This window comes from Lepidochelys kempii, chromosome 15 (assembly GCF_965140265.1).
Source record: "Lepidochelys kempii isolate rLepKem1 chromosome 15, rLepKem1.hap2, whole genome shotgun sequence".
Taxonomy (NCBI): Eukaryota; Metazoa; Chordata; order Testudines; family Cheloniidae; genus Lepidochelys; species Lepidochelys kempii.
The window spans coordinates 30,248,737-30,267,145 of record NC_133270.1 but is presented as its reverse complement, the minus strand read 5'-3'; the positions used below and the strand labels follow the sequence as shown (position 1 = coordinate 30,267,145).

General features: G+C 43.7%; 1 protein-coding gene across 1 annotated transcript in view; it reads right to left on the bottom strand.

Annotated features, from left to right (window-relative positions):
• KIAA1671 (KIAA1671 ortholog) overlaps window positions 1-10,827 on the bottom strand; it is a 168,409-nt gene extending 157,582 nt beyond the window's left edge. The window contains exon 1 of the mRNA XM_073313248.1: window positions 10,758-10,827. The gene's annotated coding sequence lies outside the window, so the exon portion shown is untranslated. The remainder of the gene's footprint in view (window positions 1-10,757) is intronic.
• Between the last annotated feature and the right edge of the window lie 7,582 nt (window positions 10,828-18,409).

The following is an 18,409-nucleotide window of genomic DNA, read 5'->3' as shown; positions in this document are numbered from 1 at the left end:
CCACAGCGTGGTTTTGTATTGTCCTTATATACAAAACAAATATCCAAGATATTACAACAGTCTCAGAGTGTGGGCACCCTCACGTGTCAAAACAAAAGCAACAATGAAGATCGCATTCACAGCCTATTACCATGAGCTTCATGTCTGGGCTTGCACTTCCAAGCAGTTTACTTCTCATTCATGCGTCTACAAACTGGCCTTTGAATACACTATGCTTTCATTCTGTGAAGATTTGTCTGATTCAAAGTAGGGTTTAGTTCTCCTGGCAGTAGTTCATTATTTAACAATTAAACACTAAGCCAACAAAGTATGTATCCACCCCAGGAAACCAATTTAAGAGTAGACAGTGACAAAAATAGGTAGCAAGGTGGATAAAAAAAAAATCAGGGAGTTTTTTTTTAAAAGATCAGATTTTTTTTAATTTAAATTGGATTTTTTGATCGTTTTTTCCTCAAAAACTATCTAATTTAAAGATCATTTTAATTAAGATACATTATAGCTCAAAGATATCTCATCATGGAATAAGGATTATAAATTCTAAATGTTTAAAACAAGTTTTGTAGAATCATAGAATATTAGGGTTAGAAGAGACCTCAGGAAGTCATCTAGTCCAATCCCCTGCTCAAAGCAGGACAAACACCCACTAAATCATCCAACAAATGTAAATGAGTTCCAATAGTTCATGGATTAGGGACCCAATTTTATGGGGTTCTGGGGGCTTCTGTCTAGATTATTTAGGAGTACTTGTGGCACCTTAGAGACTAACCAATTTATTTGAGCATGAGCTTTCGTGAGCTACAGCTCACTTCATCTGATGAAGTGAGCTGTAGCTCACGAAAGCTCATGCTCAAATAAATTGGTTAGTCTCTAAGGTGCCACAAGTACTCCTTTTCTTTTTGCGAATACAGACTAACACGGCTGTTCCTCTGAAACCTAGATTATTTAGGTTAACCTTTCTATCGACCCAATGGGGCTCAGTGCTCAGTCTAAAAGATACCATCAGAGATGCTTAGTTTTGCAGTTCTCAAACTGTGGATTTGTGTCTCCAGAGATAACATGCTTGTTAACAGCAAAAAGGTTTTAAATAAATAAATAATATATAGAAGCGAGACATAACAGACCTCAACCTTATTGTCCCTCTGCAAATTTGTGTACACAGAGTCAATCCCTTACCTCTCCCTAAATGTGCAAAGTTTCAAAAAGTTCAGTGAATAGAAGATTGTTGGGGGCGGAACAGATCTGGACAACGAGAAGAAGTCTGGAGATAAATGTGAGAAGTTAGAGACACGCAGTAGAAACAAAAGTTAAACTGTTTGAGCAGCATATTCCAGAAGTCTTGAGGTCTTTCTGAGCGTAGACCTCATTGATTTGAGATCTACCATACCATTCTCTCACTAGAAGGGAAAACCTATAATGGCAGCAGGCCGTAAAAGAGGACCAGTTGGGGAATATTTTAATGAAGTTCCTCTACCTGTGGGTAAGGACAGGTATACACGCAAAATGCGAACAGTGCAACAAAGAAATGCAAGGCCTGGTTGCCCGAATGAAACAACATCATGAGAAGTGTTCCTTCTCAGGAGAAAGCTGCATTGAAGATGATGAAAGGAACATGTCTGAACATGCAGGATCTTCAGGTTGGTAAACTTTTATTTCATAGGTTTCAGAGGAACAGCCGTGTTAGTCTGTATTCGCAAAAAGAAAAGGAGTACTTGTGGCACCTTAGAGACTAACCAATTTATTTGAGCATGAGCTTTCGTGAGCTACAGCTCACTTCATCAGATGTTTACCGTGGAAACTGCAGCAGACTTTATATACACACAGAAATCATGAAACAATACCTCCTCCCACCCCACTGTCCTGCTGGTAATAGCTTATCTAAAGTGATCAACAGGTGGGACATTTCCAGCACAAATCCAGGTTTTCTCACCCTCCACCCCCCCACACAAATTCACTCTCCTGCTGGTGCTAGCCCATCCAAAGTGACAACTCTTTACATAATCAAGTCGGGCTATTTCCTGCATAGATCAAGGTTCTCTCACATCCCCCCCACCCCCATACACACACAAACTCACTCTCCTGCTGGTAATAGCTCATCTAAACTGACCATTCTCCAGGTTTAAATCCAAGTTAAACCAGAACATCTGGGGGGGGGGGGGGTAGGAAAAAACAAGAGGAAACAGGCTACCTTGCATAATGACTTAGCCACTCCCAGTCTCTATTTAAGCCTAAATTAATAGTATCCAATTTGCAAATGAATTCCAATTCAGCAGTTTCTCGCTGGAGTCTGGATTTGAAGTTTTTTTGTTTTAAGATAGCGACCTTCATGTCTGTGATTGCGTGACCAGAGAGATTGAAGTGTTCTCCGACTGGTTTATGAATGTTATAATTCTTGACATCTGATTTGTGTCCATTTATTCTTTTACGTAGAGACTGTCCAGTTTGACCAATGTACATGGCAGAGGGGCATTGCTGGCACATGATGGCATAGATCACATTGGTGGATGTGCAGGTGAACGAGCCTCTGATAGTGTGGCTGATGTTATTAGGCCCTGTGATGGTGTCCCCTGAATAGATATGTGGGCACAATTGGCAACGGGCTTTGTTGCAAGGATAAGTTCCTGGGTTAGTGGTTCTGTTGTGTGGTATGTGGTTGTTGGTGAGTATTTGCTTCAGGTTGCGGGTTACTTCTCTCTTAAGGACTGCCCATCTTCCTTCCGGACTGTTCTTGAATTCTTGCATTTGAGCAAAAAAAATACAGTTGTTACTCTATGGTACTATCATCTTAGACGCAGTTGTGATAAAAAAAATAGCTGAAATAGGCAGCTCTTCCTTTTACAGTTTCACCTTTAAAGTAGTGCTGAGTGTTAGCGAATGCAATGAGTCATACTAAATGAGCACTATGGTAATAATAATTAAATAACTGCATTGACTTATTTTGTTTAGGAGAATCCATCCTCAACATACAGGATTCTGAAGACTATCCACCTTCAAGATCACCATTGTTTTCTATAGTTTCAGAGTTATCTGCCAATGATAGTGTTTCAGTCACATCATGTATGTCACATAGACACAGTATATCACCTGTAGCAAAAAGAAAAAAAAAAATCTCCATCACCCAGAAACAACCATAGATAAGTTTGTGATAAGAACCAGCAGATTACAAAAAGAGGTAATTGTTGAAAAAATTGCCCCATTTGTTTATGCAACAAACTCTTTTCCGTATGATTGAGAACCCACACTTCATTAACATGATTCAGTCATTAAGACCAGGATACAGTCCATCCAACAGAGCAGATGTCGCAGGCAAATTGCTGGATAAAGTGTATGAAAGAGAAATTGAGCAATGTGCAAAAGATCTAGAGGGTGAAATTGTTAACCTGAGTCTTGATGGGTGGAGCAATGTCCACAATGATCCTGTTGTACGTGCTTGTGTGACAACAGAAGAAGGGAACGTCTTCCTTACAAAAACAATTGATACATCAGGAAATGCACACATTGCAGAATACTTACAAGATGTAGCAGTAAAAGCTATAACAAACTGTGGGAAAAAAATTCAAATGTCTAGTACGCAGCTTGGTCACAGACAATGCTGCAAATGTATCCAAGATGAGAAGAAATTCAGCAGTGAAGAGAGTCCCAAGATAATAACATATGGTTGCAGTGCTCATTTGATGTAAAAGACTTCAGTGTTCCAGAAATAAAGGCTAATGTTGTTGAATTTGCAACATACTATCATAACAACCACTTTGCAGCAGCTTCTTTAAAAAAGTGGGAGGAACCAAGCTAACTCTCCCACAAGACATGCGATGGAACTCAGCTGTGGACTGTTTTGAGCACTAGATCAAGAACTGGCCTAATCTGATGACAGATGGTGAACAAAATTGTGAAAAAACAGATGGCACCATCACAGCCAAAGTTCCCAACATTGGGCTTAAGAGAAATGTTGAACACGTGCAGAGTACCTGGAAGACTATTTCTGTAGCCTTGAACAAAATGCAGGGAAATCGCTGTTTTATGGCTGACGCTGCTAAAATTTGGAAGGAACTGAGTGAGATCTTAAGCACGATCTCCAGCTCATTTTCTTGCAAATATTCTCAACACTCGGTACTGGGATCAAACCTTAACTGCCAAAGAAGAGGAGTTGGCTATGACATGGACATCCAGCAATCATCCCTCCATAATGCCAACTATAAGAAACTTCAGAGCCAAGGGTGAACCATTCAAGAAATATGTTTGTTGATGATGTTTTAAAGAAAGTCACACCAGTGAACTGGTGGAAGTCACTTAAGCACTTGGATTCAGAGACTGTTGAAGTGATAATCTCACTTTTAACAGCAGTAGCTTCTTCTGCCGGTGTAGAAAGAATATTTTCTTCCTTTGGAATAATTCATTCCAAACTGCGAAATCGTTTGGGACCTGAAAAAGCAAGAAAGCGTGTTTTTCTTTTCCAGAGTATGAACAAACAGGAAAATGAAGGTGAAGATGACTGAATAAGCTGCAGAAGCCAATATTTCAAGTTTCTCATGTTGACCTGGCTGACACAGTCTATTTAATTTTGGGGTTTTTTTTTAAAATATTTCATTTAACTATTTTAGTTAAAAACAATTTTAACAAAACAAACCTGATTTTAAAAAATTTGAACGTTAAACTAAATTCAAAAATTCATATGCTTGTTTTGTTAAAATATTATATGTTTGCTGCTGAAGAAAAAAATCCAGAATACATAATGTTGTTGTTTTAGTTAAATAAAACAATTTAAATGTTGTCTGGTGATGTTCTCCTCCTAATTCAGCATGGCAAGAAAATCCTTCAAATATTAATGATTAACCTGCTGGTTTGGAGATATTTATGAAGTCATTGGGAGGTGAACTATCTGCTTCAATTACCTTTGGTAAATGAAATAAACAAACAATCATTCATTTTCTGATATAGCGGTAAAACTAATCTGAAAAGTTTTCAAAATAAATCACTTTAAAAATGTATACAGTATCTTCTAAAAATGAAACCAACATCTATCTCTGAGTTGTGAAGAATATGTATTAAGGTTATAACAACCAACAAGAATGCACTTTTATGTAGAAATCCATGATTAAATCGAATCTTCCTGACTAGTGATTTAAATCAAATCCACCCTGATAGGTAGGACAACAAATATCTCCATTCATTCATAAAGCATCAAGTACATCAAGTACAGAACTATAGAAGTGAAAGAAAGATACTGCCAACTTGTAGTAAACAATTACACTACATCTCTGAATTGCCTTGCTACATTACCTTGATATTCCATTTTAATTATGGAGGAAAGGAAACTAGTATTTACCAGATTTACAGTTTTAGTTATCTAATAATTTTTAACAAAAAATGATAGAAACAGGCAGCAGGAGTCATATCCTTAGCCAGTGTAAATTGTCTTAGCTTCCTGAACATCAGTGAGTCTACAGCAATTTACATCAACTGAAGAGCTCTCTTTAGATTGCTAAATACAAGTAACAACTCCTACAATAGCTTCTTGAAAGTACACAAGAAAAGTACCTGCCTTGACAAGACAGTCCAGGCCAGGCCCATGAGTTCTTATGGCCCCAACCCTGCAGTCTTACGTACACGTTAACTTAATTGCGACTACTCAAAATGCATAAACTGAAGCACTTGCATAAGTCTTTGCAAACTCTGGGTTTAAGACTGTAATCCACATAAGTGAGCAAAACAAGTCTATTCTCAGACCCCACTGCAGGAAACTGTTCTACATAAAAAGACATCTGGAAAATAAGGAAAGAAAAATGGCATTTGAGATAAACTGAATGCAAACTCTGATTTTAAAAGTTACATTATTGCACACTAATGACATTTATGATATTTTAAAGAGTTAATAAACAATGTGTGACTTCCATTGCCCTGAAAAGTTCACTTCGCCAGTGGAAAACATTCCCTAGTGAGCAGGGCTAATATATCAATTTCTGTGGGATCTAGATTAGAAAAAATGCTATTCTAACTCTTATGCTCAAAGAAAGACTTTCTGCTATGACTATGCAGTACTGTATTTCTGAGTCTTCAGAAAACTTTAGTGCCTTTAATCCCTCTCAGCTTTCCCAAGCATTCCTAACAGTGAAATTATCAAAATTCTGGTAACTTTCATGATGACTATTTAGAAACCCATGAGCCACAGGAAAATTGCCCAGAATCATATTAGTTTTACTCTAATGATGCTTGTGAAAGCTAGCAGAAGAGGCAGCAATGAAGTTATTCATGGGCCACGACCACACAAAAAGCTTGAGAAAAATGTAAACCAGTGATGATACCCCACTGCAGCAGCTAAGAGGCTTGGGGGTGGGGAGTGAAAGCTCCTTGCTCCTTTCCAGCAGCCAAGCTGATGTGAAAGGAGAGGGAGGAGAGAAAGTGGGTTCAAATTTATCTACTAGCCAGGCCGATATGCCAGATGGAGCAGAGTCTGTGAACACCACCCAGGCAGGAATCCCAGAGCCCTACCAGCAGCAAGGGAGATGAAGGACCTGGACTTCTCACCTACATTCCATCTGGAGCTTGCTGGAAGGCTCCTGCACCTCATTTTTCATATCAGTCTCTCATGTACAGCCCTTTGGCATCTTGTAAATTTTTCAAGCACTGCCCTTTCTATATGGCACTCTTCCTTGTAGGAAAGTTATTTGCAAATCAGAACTGGAAGCTTTAGAAAACACCTATTCCAGAAGAAACCAAGCTATCCCAAAAGATTAACAGAAATGCCAAGGACAGAATAAGTATGTAGACTGAACTCCCTTCTCAGGGTTAGACATAGCTGACAGAGGTAAAAACGTCTGTACCCTGTATATACACAGCTTTCAACATTGCTACTACCAGAGGAGTTGCATTGGTGCAGAATTACATGTCTCATTTTCCCTGATTCTTGGTACCTAGTTTATTGTGAAGGCCCAGACCAGGCAGGATGAGAGAAACATGCATGAAACACTCTGGCCTGTATCTATCATATGGAAGGACTACAATCTTCAGGGTTGCCAATCAGGAAAGGACTTTTAATCAGTACTAAACATATAATTTAATATAAATAAAAAATAAGGTGGTATGCTGAGTGCTCTCCCATAATTATAGATTTTAAAAGAGATTTTCTATGACGTTATTCATAATGGTATTCAGGATTTTCCCCAATAATCCAAAAAAAAATTTATCTATAAAAACTCAGTCACTCTCTTCTGCACTTTTTTATAGCACAAATGGAGAAGTGAAGGTTGTGGGCAATATTATCTGTAGTAGCTGGAATATCCTTAGCAGGAAGAAAAAATGTGATGAACGCAATAATAAATTAATATAGCTAATACTAGGAGCAGCACAAAAAACATTTACTTTAATCAGTAAGCTCAGGTAACCACAGAGGAAAACAGACTTGATAACCTGAAGTCTTTTCGAGTAGGGAATCAAGCTTTAAATAATTTTAATTCGTATTGTACTCTGGAAGGGCACAAACTATTTTTAAAAATCCTTTCTAAAAACTATTTTTTGCTACAATTATGTCACAGGTTACATTTTCTGTCTAAAAAGCAATTTTGTCAACTAAACTACTCCAGATAAGGAAGGTTTTACAACTTTGTTTCTATTTTATGGATAAATAGTTTTAGCTCAATATACACTAAAACAAATCCTGTAATATTGTTTTACCATAACCAGCAACAGTTCTTAGAGAAATTGTAGAAAAATAACTGGATTATGTTACCAGTTGGCTTTCCCCATTATTTAATCAGGCAATTTCTTCCATGTATTGTCTACTCCTTTACTATGTCCCAGAATATTGTAGAAAAAAAAAATCATAACCACTCTGCTTCAAAAAGGTGTGAACCACCCTGTTTTATGGCATAAAGAAAAAACCTTCTATTCTGGAGGGGGGGAAACCCAATATCCATTCTTGTAAAAAAAAAAAAAAAAAAAAAAAAAGTGGGTCTGAGGCATCTGATCTAACTTCACTGTTACCCTAGTAACATTGTTTACCTCCTCCGCTTGCCATGAAAATTGCCTACAGTTGCCACAGAAAAAAGTCTATTTTGACAGAACATCAATGGCCATATGTTAGTGTTCCTTTAGCATGATACCAACATTTTACATTGTCACGTGCAGCAGATTATCTTGAACAGATTTATACCATTATACTCTGAAAAATCAAAGCCAAAAGAATACAAACTGGTTAGCACATTACATGATGGCATAGATTAGCAGCATACCATCTGCCAAACACGATTTTCCTTAAATCCATTCCATACTGAAAAGTCAAAGTCACATAGATGATGCATCAGAAACAAATATCAAATCAATATTCATGTTTACATGATTAATTACTTAGCTTCTCAGAAAAGGAAAGTACAGTAACAATCCTGCAATTAAATCCACACAAGCAGTTTATTACTAAAACTGAATATAATAAATAATGCAGGGAAAAAAGTGGATTCACAGACTTGGACTTCCATCTCAACAGATATGTTTAATTTGCAGTTTTAGAACACCCAGATACAGATTCTCCTCCCACTGAAATCAATTGCAGGCCCTCCACTGACTTCATGGCAGTGGGATTAGGCCCCATGTGATCTTTTTAACAGATTACTTATGCCCAATATAGCATAAACCTAACTATACAATGTCCTTGTAGTCACATATGAATTACTGCATGTTTTTCCAATTCTGGTATAAAATAAATGTATATTATGTTAGATGCACCAAATAATGACAAAATATAAATCTTTTCTTTCCATCCGGATCCTTTACTATTTCAATTTAGCACTGCTAAAATTGCAATACATGGACCAATTTAGCCAAAAACAAGCTATTTGCATCCACAATGTGTTGGAATCATGAAGCCCTGCACTTAGACTCATAGACTATCAGAGTTGGAAGGGACCTCAGGAGATCATCTAGTCCAACCCCCTGCTCAAAGCAGGGCCACTTGTTTCCAGTTACACCAAACTGAAACAAATAAACCTAAAGAGAATAAACAATGACATTAAAAATGTAGCTCAACCAAGTCTAGTCATCTCAAGTGCTATACAACAAATTATAGATGTCAGTCTCTTAATTAACCCATGAGGCTTTAATAAGATTTAAATACTGTGGAATGACACAGTAGAGAAGGAAGTTATAGCATTAACATTTTCCTTAGACATTTTTATTTTTAGCAAGGAAACAAAACAAAATCAGTGTTAGAACAATTTAAACCAAGATACCCAGTTGATACTCAGATTAGGCAATTATTTGTCCAGTTGACAGGTAACTAATGATGGGAGGGGGAATAAGAACAATGAGGGGAAGAACCGGGGAGTAGGAGTTTTATCTGTAGCTACCACTAGAGATTGTTACACTTTTCCAAACAGCTTTAGTGTTTAATCCCATCAAAAGGGATGCATTATTCCCACAGAAATGGAGACCATAACAACCACCACCAAAACAACAAAAAACAAGGGAAGAAAAATATCTGGAAGCAGCCAACTTATAAATCTTTCTGCAAATACTTTATGCATGAGAAGTTACCAGTGTGTATCAGTTTGACAAATCACCGAATGTCAGAGAGACACACAAGGCTCCTCGGGATTTCTACAGAAGCTTCAAAGCCATTTACAAGCACCAGCTGAGCAGAGCTCAGACCCACAGGGAAGTTGTCCGCTAACTTTGGGAACAAGTCCCGGACCAGCGTTTTCAAACTCGGCGACCTGAAGTTGGACACCTAAAGGCAGAGCTCGCAGCCCGACTTCCAGACGCGCTGAGCACCCTCCGCTCCCTTCGCAGCTGGGGTGCTCAGCGCCGCGGCAACCCACGGGCCTGCGCGAGGGGACTGGGAAGGGCCGCCCAGGGGGCCCGGGGCGCGTGGAGCAGGGCTCGGCCGGGCACTTTCAGAGAGGCGAGGGAGGGTAAACAATGAGGGCAGGGTGCCCCGGGGCGGGGGGGTCTCAGAGAGATGGGAGCAGGGTACCCCCTGGGGACGAGAGGTCGGGGGGGCAGGGTGCGCCTTGGGAGAGGGGTCAGGGAGGTCTGGGGGGCAGGGTACCCCTGGGGACAGGGAGGTCTGGGGGGCCAGGGTATCCCTGGGGACAGGGAGGTCTGGGGGGCCAGGGTGCGACTTGGGAGAGGGGTCGGGGAGGTCTGGGGGGGCAGGGTACCCCTGGGGACAGGGAGGTCTGGGGGGCAGGGTACCCCTGGGGACAGGGAGGTCTGGGGGGGCAGGGAAGTCTGGGGGCAGGGTACCCCCGGGAAGGGGGCTCAGGAAGGCGGGGAGCAGGGTGCCCCTGGGGAGAGGGGTCAGGGAGGTCTAGGGGGCAGGGAAGTCTGGGGGGGCAGGGTACCCCTGGGAAGGAGAGGCTCAGGAAGGCGGGGAGCAGGGTGCCCCTGGGGAGAGGGGGGTCAGGGAGGTCTGGGGGGGGCAGAGCACCCCTGGGGAGGGGAGGTCTGGGGGGCAGGGAAGTCTGGGGGGGCAGGGTACCCCTGGGGAGAGGAGTCAGGGAAGTCTGGGGGGCAGGGTACCCCCGGGGAGGGGGCTCAGGAAGGCGGGGAGCAGGGTGCCCCTGGGGAGGGGGGGGTCAGGGAGGTCTGGGGGGCAGGGTGCCCCTGGGGAGGGGGGGGGTCAGGGTGCCCTGCCCTGAGGGGGGCGGGGTCCCGCGGGGGTCCGGTCCATGGCGCCCTCGGGGGGCGGGAGCTGAGACAGCTCGGCCCCTCCCCCCAGAGCGAGTCTCAGAGGGTCCCAGCCCCGCAGGGCCCAGCCGCGGAGCCCCCACCTGCGTCCCGGGCGTGCGGGCGCCCCAGCCCCAGCGCGGCGCCTCCTCCCGCTGCCGCCGGGCGCACCGCGCAGCCTAGCCTGCTGCCGGGGGGGGCGGGGGGAGCCGACCGCTCGCGCACCACGAGAGCCCGCCCCGCGCGCAGCCCAACCTGCTGCCGGCCCCACGGGACGAACGGAGGGAAGCGCCTCTGTTACCATGGTGACCGCGAGCTGGGCGGGGCCTGGGCGAGGCGGACCCCCGGCGGGCGGGGCTTGCCCGGGGCGGGGGCTCGGGAGCTCGCGTCCGTTCTCCTGGGGCTCGCTCGCCCCTCCCCCCCCCCATAGACCTGCCTGGCTCACGGGGAGTTGTACGGGGCTGGGCCCGCAGCGGGGCTGCCCTGGGGGCTCGGGAGCCGGGTGGCGAGGCCAGAGGCGCTGGGACTGAGGGGGGGGGGCGCTGGGACTGAGGGGGGGGGCTGCGGCCTCCCCCCCGGCGCCAAGTGGTTTCCCTCATCTCCAGGGTTCCCAGCACCCCCCCCCCCGCACACACTGAGACAGTGCCCCCGGGGGAGGCGCCCCCTACGCGGAGGTGCCTTTGCTGGGGCCTGGGAGGCGGGGTCAGGCTTCAGCTGGAGCCCGGGGGTGCTCGGGGCTGTACGCACCTGAAGCCAGGCCTGGAGAGCCCCGCCCTGCTGGCTTTGCCCCCTCGAGGCCGGCTGATTTTGTTCCATGGGGGGTACAGGGTGGTTCAGCCTCAGCCCCCGCAGCTGAATATTTCACACAGTGACGCCTTTTGCTGATGAGGGACCTTTGGGCGACCTTCACCGCGGCTCCTGCGAGAACGTGGTGCCAATTACAGTACCAAGGCCTTTCCGACGTAACTCAAAAGGCCGAGGAACGACGGGCAGGGGCGGCCGGCTCCTGGAAGCTGTACACGTTAAACCCAACAAAGGCACCCTTATTCCCAAACCCGAATGCACGCATGGGGATTCAGACCAGAATAACTCAGATGCCCCCTAAGAGCGTCCATGAGAATCTCCCCTGCCCCCTACCGCTTTTAAGGTCACGCATTGTTGGAGCTGTGGAAATATGACGCTTTGCCATTAAGGAAGGTGTGGTGCTCTATAAACAGTGAGTCCAAAGTAGCAGTGAGGCAGAGTGACACTCAGAGGGGCATGAGTCACTGTAAACAGAAAATATCTGCACTGAGATGTGGAGATAAAGGGAGAGTCCAACCTTCAGTACCTAGAGGCATGCTATTGCCAGGCCAGGTGAGCGATGTTCGCTCCGTGCTCACACTGTTAAGAGTACCCACATAACGCAAAGAGACTGAGGCAAATTCATCCCTCATTTACTCCTGTGAGATGCCTTTGATGTCAACAAAGTCGCATCATAGTAACAGTAGAATTTGGGCCTGTGACTAAACTGCTGTGCTGTCGCAAGGTTTCTGAACGCTGAGGACGGGATACCCGCCACACGTGTTATGTAGCTTTCCACTGTTGTATTCAAAGGAAAATGGCAGCCGCGGTGATGCTCTGGTGTTTTGGTGGAAAGGTGCAGATCCCAAGTCCTGGCAAGACCCTGAAGTGTTATGCAAGATTCACTCTGAGTAATCACAGATTAAATCCTAGCGAGGAAGGCTGCTGTTGTGATTAAAGCACTTGTCTCAGCCTCAGGAGATCACGCTTCACTTCCCATCTCTGCCACAGGTTTTCTGTATGCCTCAGTTCCCTATTTGTAAGAGAGGCACTACTCCTCTCTGTCTTGACTCTTCAGCTTATAGACTCTTTCGGGAAGTGTTGTCTTTTACTATATGTATGTACAGCACCTAGCACAGTGGGGTCCTGATCTCAGTTGGAGTGGTGTAGTTAACAATTAAATCATCACATTAGTGCTCAGATGTCTGCCTCAATGGCATCTTCCTCCATAGAGCTGCCTACACCCAGCAACAGAGCCAGTCATCTGAGACCTAGCCAAGCAGGGTATCCGCTGTTACAGTCTTTCCAAAACCCCATGATTTTGGTGAGTGCCACTCAGAGCTATTTCAAGCAAAAGCAAATATTCTATTCTGTAGAAGCTACTGAGACTCACTTCTGGCTACCTTCTGGGATTCCCACCCTCTGAGGGGAAAACCTCAGGTGTACTTTTAGAAGTTTTGAAAATGAAAATTCCCAAAGAGATGACACTTTTAAAGCTTCAGCTACAGCCATAGGAACTCGCTTCTCAGATGCTTCAAGATCCAGCAGGCTGCTGGCAAAATCTCTATGCATAATGCTATGGGTGGACATAGCACTGTAGGATAGGTGAAATAGCACAAGCGGGACTGTATGCTGAAGTGCTTACAGTCTAAAGGCAAGGGCCCAAATCCTCCCCTAGCCCTTGTCACTTGGTGGGGACCTGACCATAGGAGGAACCAATGCAGTTCCAGGGGCATTGAGGAAGGAGGATGCTGAGATCCTGCCCCTAGGATCTGAGTACTTTTTACATGGATGAGCAAAGCTGGAGCCAATTCACAGAGGTTTTGGAGCCAGGCTGGAGGGCCACCGGCATTCGCCTACCTTCCATGGGTGGAGTGCAGTCGCTCACGCAGAGCAAAGTTCCACTGTCATTGTGTGGCATATGGGAAAGGATTCCTTCCCCTCCTGGCACCCCAGCTTCTTACATAAACCCCTCCTCTTCAGGAGTGAGTATTTAATTCATAGGAATTAACTGCAATCCATGGATAATGTTAAATATTGAGTCCCAACCCATGTCATAAATTAAAGCTGTAATTCCATCCCAGAGGGGCAACAGCACTAGCAAGCAGATCCTGCAAGACGCCATGGACACAGCCTCTTGAACTTTGCACCCTTGGTTTATGATTTCACCAGAAATCTCAATGCAATTATATGCAAGGTCCATACAACTCGGCAGAACGTTGCCCCTTATAAAAATAATAGAACTAATTAATCTGTGCGTTTCTGGTTTTTAAAAATAATACAGAATTTATCATCCAAATGAACACGGCTTAGCAGTTTAAGACATACCAATGTATCTATCGTTGGCACTGCTAGTTCCAGCCAGTCCTTTTGCTGACAAGTGAACTTTGTTTCTGCTGTCATAGTAACCACACATAAGAGCCAATAAATTAGGAGTGTTTTCAGGTTGTTGGATTTTTTTTTAAATTGACTTTGTTAGACTTTACAGCTTGAAAAGAGACCACACAAAATGAAGTTATAAAAAGAACAACATGAACTGTAACTGAATATCAAACACTGTCTATTTCAACTAGGATCTGGTCCTCCCATCTTGTGTCTCTCATGTAGTGTATCAGTGCCCTACAGTGGAGAAATAGGTTAACTGCAGATGCTATAAATGCAAGTACTGCCCTGCCAGTGACTGGGCCAAATACAGATCTGAGTTACACTAGATTCAAAGACCAGATTGGACCACTGTGATCATCTAATTTTCCATCCTGTATAACAGGCCAGAGAACTTTCCCAAATTAATTCCTAGAACAGATCTTTTAGAAAAACATCCAATCTTGGTTCAAAAGGTGCCAGTGATGGAGAATCCACCATGACCGTTGGTAAATTGTTCCAGTGGTTAATTACCCTCAATATACATGATTCAATGGCTGGCAGCTGAAGTTAGATAAATTCAGACTGGGAATAAGGTGTACATTTTTGTCTGCTAGATCGAAGCACTCATTATCAAGTATTTGTTCCCCATGTCAGTACATATAAATTGTAATCAAGTCATCCCCTAAACTCTTTGTTAAGCTTAAAAAATAAGGTTGCTTGATATCACTATAAGGCAGGTTTTCTAACCCTTTAATCATTCTTGTGGCTCTTCTCTGAACCCTCTCCAATTTATCAACATCCTTCTTGAACTGTGGATACCAGAACTGGACACAGTATTCCAGCAGTGGTCATACCAGTGTTAAATGCAAAGATAAAATAACTGCTCTCCTGCTACTTGACATTTTGAAAGGAAACCATTTTGAAGCACTTGGAGGAGAGGAAGGTGATCAGGAACAGTCAACATAGATACACCAAGGGCAAGTCATGCCTGACCAACCTGATTGCCTTCTGTGATCAGATAACTGGCTCTGTGGATATGGGGAAAGCAGTGGACATGATATATCTTGACTTTAGCAAAGCTTTTGATATGGTCTTCCACAGCATTCTTGCCAGCAAGTATAGATTGGATGAATGGACGATAAGGTGGATAGAAAGCTGACTAGATTGTTGGGCTCAATAGGCAGTGATCAATGGCTCGATGTCTAGTTGGCAGCCGGTATCAAGTGGCGTGCCCCAGGGGTCAGTCCTGGGGCCAGTTTTGTTCAACATTTGTATTAATGATCTGGATGATGGGATAGATTGCACCCTCAGCAAGTTTGGGGATGACTACTAAGCTGGGGAGAGAGGTAGATACGCTGGAGGGTCAGGATAGGGTCCAGACTGATCTAGACAAATTGGAGGATTGGGCCAAAAGAAATCTGATGAGGTTCAACAAGGACAAGTGCAGAGTTCTGCACTTAGGACGGAAGAATCCCATGCACCACAACAGGCTGGGGACCGACTGGCTAAGCAGCAGTTCTGCAGAAAAAGACCTAGGGAATACAGTGGATGAGAGTCAATCGTGTGCCCTTGTTGCCAAGAAGGCTAACAGCATATTGGGCTGCATTAGTAGAAGCATTGCCAGCAGATCGAGGGAAGTGATTATTCCCCTCTATTCGGCACTGGTGAAGCCACATCTGGAGTATTGCGTCCAGTTTTGGGGCCCCCACTACAGAAAGGATGTGGACAAATTGGAGAGAGTCCAGCGGAGGGCAACGAAAATGATCGGGGGCTGGGGCACATGGCTTATGAGGAGAGGATGAGGGAATTGGGCTTGTTTAGTCAAACACCATAGAGATGTCCATTACAATCGATACTATTATCTTTATCAAGCAAACTTGTAGTCTCATCAAAAAAATATATCAAGTTAGTTTGACAAGGTCTATTTTCCATCAAACCACGTTGATTGGCATTCATTATATTACTCTCCATAATTCTTTATTAATCAAGTCCTGTACCAGCCTCTCCATTATCTTTCCTGGGACTGATGTCAGACTGACAAGACTATAATTACCCAGGTCATCTGTTTACTCTTTTTAAATATTAACACAGCATCAGCTGTCTTCCAGCCTTCTGGGACATCCCCAATGTTCCAAGAATTATTGAACATCAGTATTAATGGTCCAGTGAGCTTTTCAGCCAGCTGTTTGATAGCTTTTGGATGCAAATTATTTGGACCTGCTGATTTTAAAATATCTAACTTTAGTAGTTGCTGTTTAACATCCTCCTGAGATACCAGCTGAGTGGAAAGAGTTATCATATGACATGACAACATCATCCAGTTTGTCCCCAAACACAGAGCAGAAATACTTATTGAATACTTTGGCCTTTTCTGCATTATTGATAATTCCACATATCCATCTAGTAATGGACCAATACCATTGTTAGATTCCATTTGTTTCTAATAAACTTTACAAACTCCTTGTCCTTAACTCTGCTGCCAACAGACTTCTCCTTGTATCCCTTAGTTTCTATTATCAATTTTCTACGATTTCTAGCTTCTGATTTAATTCATTACTATCAATTTCCTCTTTCTTCCATTTGTATTAGTATATTTTCACTTAGGGCTTATCTACACTATGGTTTTGGATTGCTAGGTATCTCACTGTAAACAAAACAAAACCCCACCTTCTTTGCGGTGAAGGCATAGCAAGGGCCATAACTATACCCTGCACATAGACAAGCTTTGAGTCACTGGTACTATGCCATCTGTACCTGGCCATTACAGCAAACATGCCCCAAACAAACACATTAAGGAATAATTAACTGGAAGGTTTCTTTTAATTAAGCCACTTTTAGCAATAATGCAGCGGAAAAGCCTGGAGCTTTTGACTTTCTGAGGTTGTAACCTCTATACAATTTTTTTTTAAATAATTTTTTAGAATTTTTGGTTTAAATTGTAGACTCCAGGCCAAGAGGGAATTTACTTCCTCTCCCAGTATAAGTTTTGGCACTTGAAAACATACTACCACCCCACCAAAAGCAAATGTAACTGATGGCACTAAATAACCTTAGCTGGTGACAATGGACACTGTTCCCCATTTGCTTCTCCCAGTTGCACTCTAGCATGTGCATCATCAGAAAGACTTGGAAAGGCCACACTAAAAATCTGGAAATACAGATTTCTGTAGATTCTGCATAGATTAAAAAACTACTGGCCCTCAAGTTTACAAGGACAAATGCAGGCAGCTGGTAATTTACTCCTAGCCTCTGAGCATAGATGTCTTGCTCTCATCTTGTCCTGTTTGTACTATTTGCTGATAGTCTCTCTTTGCTCTGAGTGCCTGCAGCAAGAAGGCAAAGGCACCGCAGCCCTTTTAAGCTACTCCAGCAGACTAAGGTGACTATAAAGGGGGCAGAAATGGCCCCTGAGAAAAACCTTCATTAAGAATTTTTCCCACCTGGCATAGAATGGCCACAACCACCCTACGTAACCCTTCAAGCATTAAGCGGGGTACCGGGAGTCGGGAGAGGGTATGTTTGCAGCACACAGCATTCTGGGTATTGAGGGCTGATGGCCCACAGAGGGCTTGTGCAGCCAGAATGCATGCGAGTGTCAGAATGCACAATGTCACTCATTCCTAAATTAGGTTCACAAGATCTGCAATGGCATCACATCTGGGCAATTTTCTCCCTGGCCTTGGCCTGCATTTCCAACTTCAGTCTGAGATCCCCTGTTTGGTTCAGAAACAAAACCACATCGTCTGGGGTCTTTACCCACTGCTATTGGTCCTCAAAAACTGGTAAGCAGACGTATGCAGGACTCTAGAGGATATCTCTGCTGGAGCGGGTGGGTGAGATTCTGTGGCCTGCCTTGTGCAGGAGGTCAGACTAGATGATCATAATGGTCCCTTCTGACCTTAATATCTATCTATGCTGTTTCCTGGGAGGTACATGGTCCCCTAGATAAGCAAACGGACTAGCACAACCGGTGCCTGTAGATGGACCAGAATCCTCCCTGATGTGACTTGTTTGACTCACCTCCTGGGGCTCAAACGAGAGGGATATTTGGCCCTTTTGTTCTATTTACTGTTAAAGAACCAGTAGCATTATTAACAGATACTTAGCACTTATACAATAATACTTTATAATGTTCAAAGTACTGAATGTTAATGAATTAACGTAATTAATGTTGCAAGCCACATTTTCAAGTGAACCTTTAGTTTTGTGTCTGTTTTAACTGCAGATACAAATTTGCAGGTGCAATTAGCTGCTGGCACTATAAGGCCTGAGACGAGAGGTACAAGCAGGTCACATCCATCAAGCAGGGGTGGGAGTGGCCAAGAAAACAAAAACCAAGAACCCGATGCCTGACTGTATTTCCCTGAAATCTAGTTCATGTGCAGCTGGTCCCTTTGCTGGTCATTTTAAAAATATCCAAAAGCACTTGTCCAGCTTGCAAAATAAAGGGCTGCAAAATTCCAGCATCAAACCTGGAGCCAGGAGCACTCTGAATCCACTAGGGACTGGTCCACTGCTTCATCTCTTGTAACTGTAGTGTTCAGTATTAAAATACACCTGCCAGTAGCAGAGACCCACTTCCATTTAGTCTGACCCATTCATCAGAGGT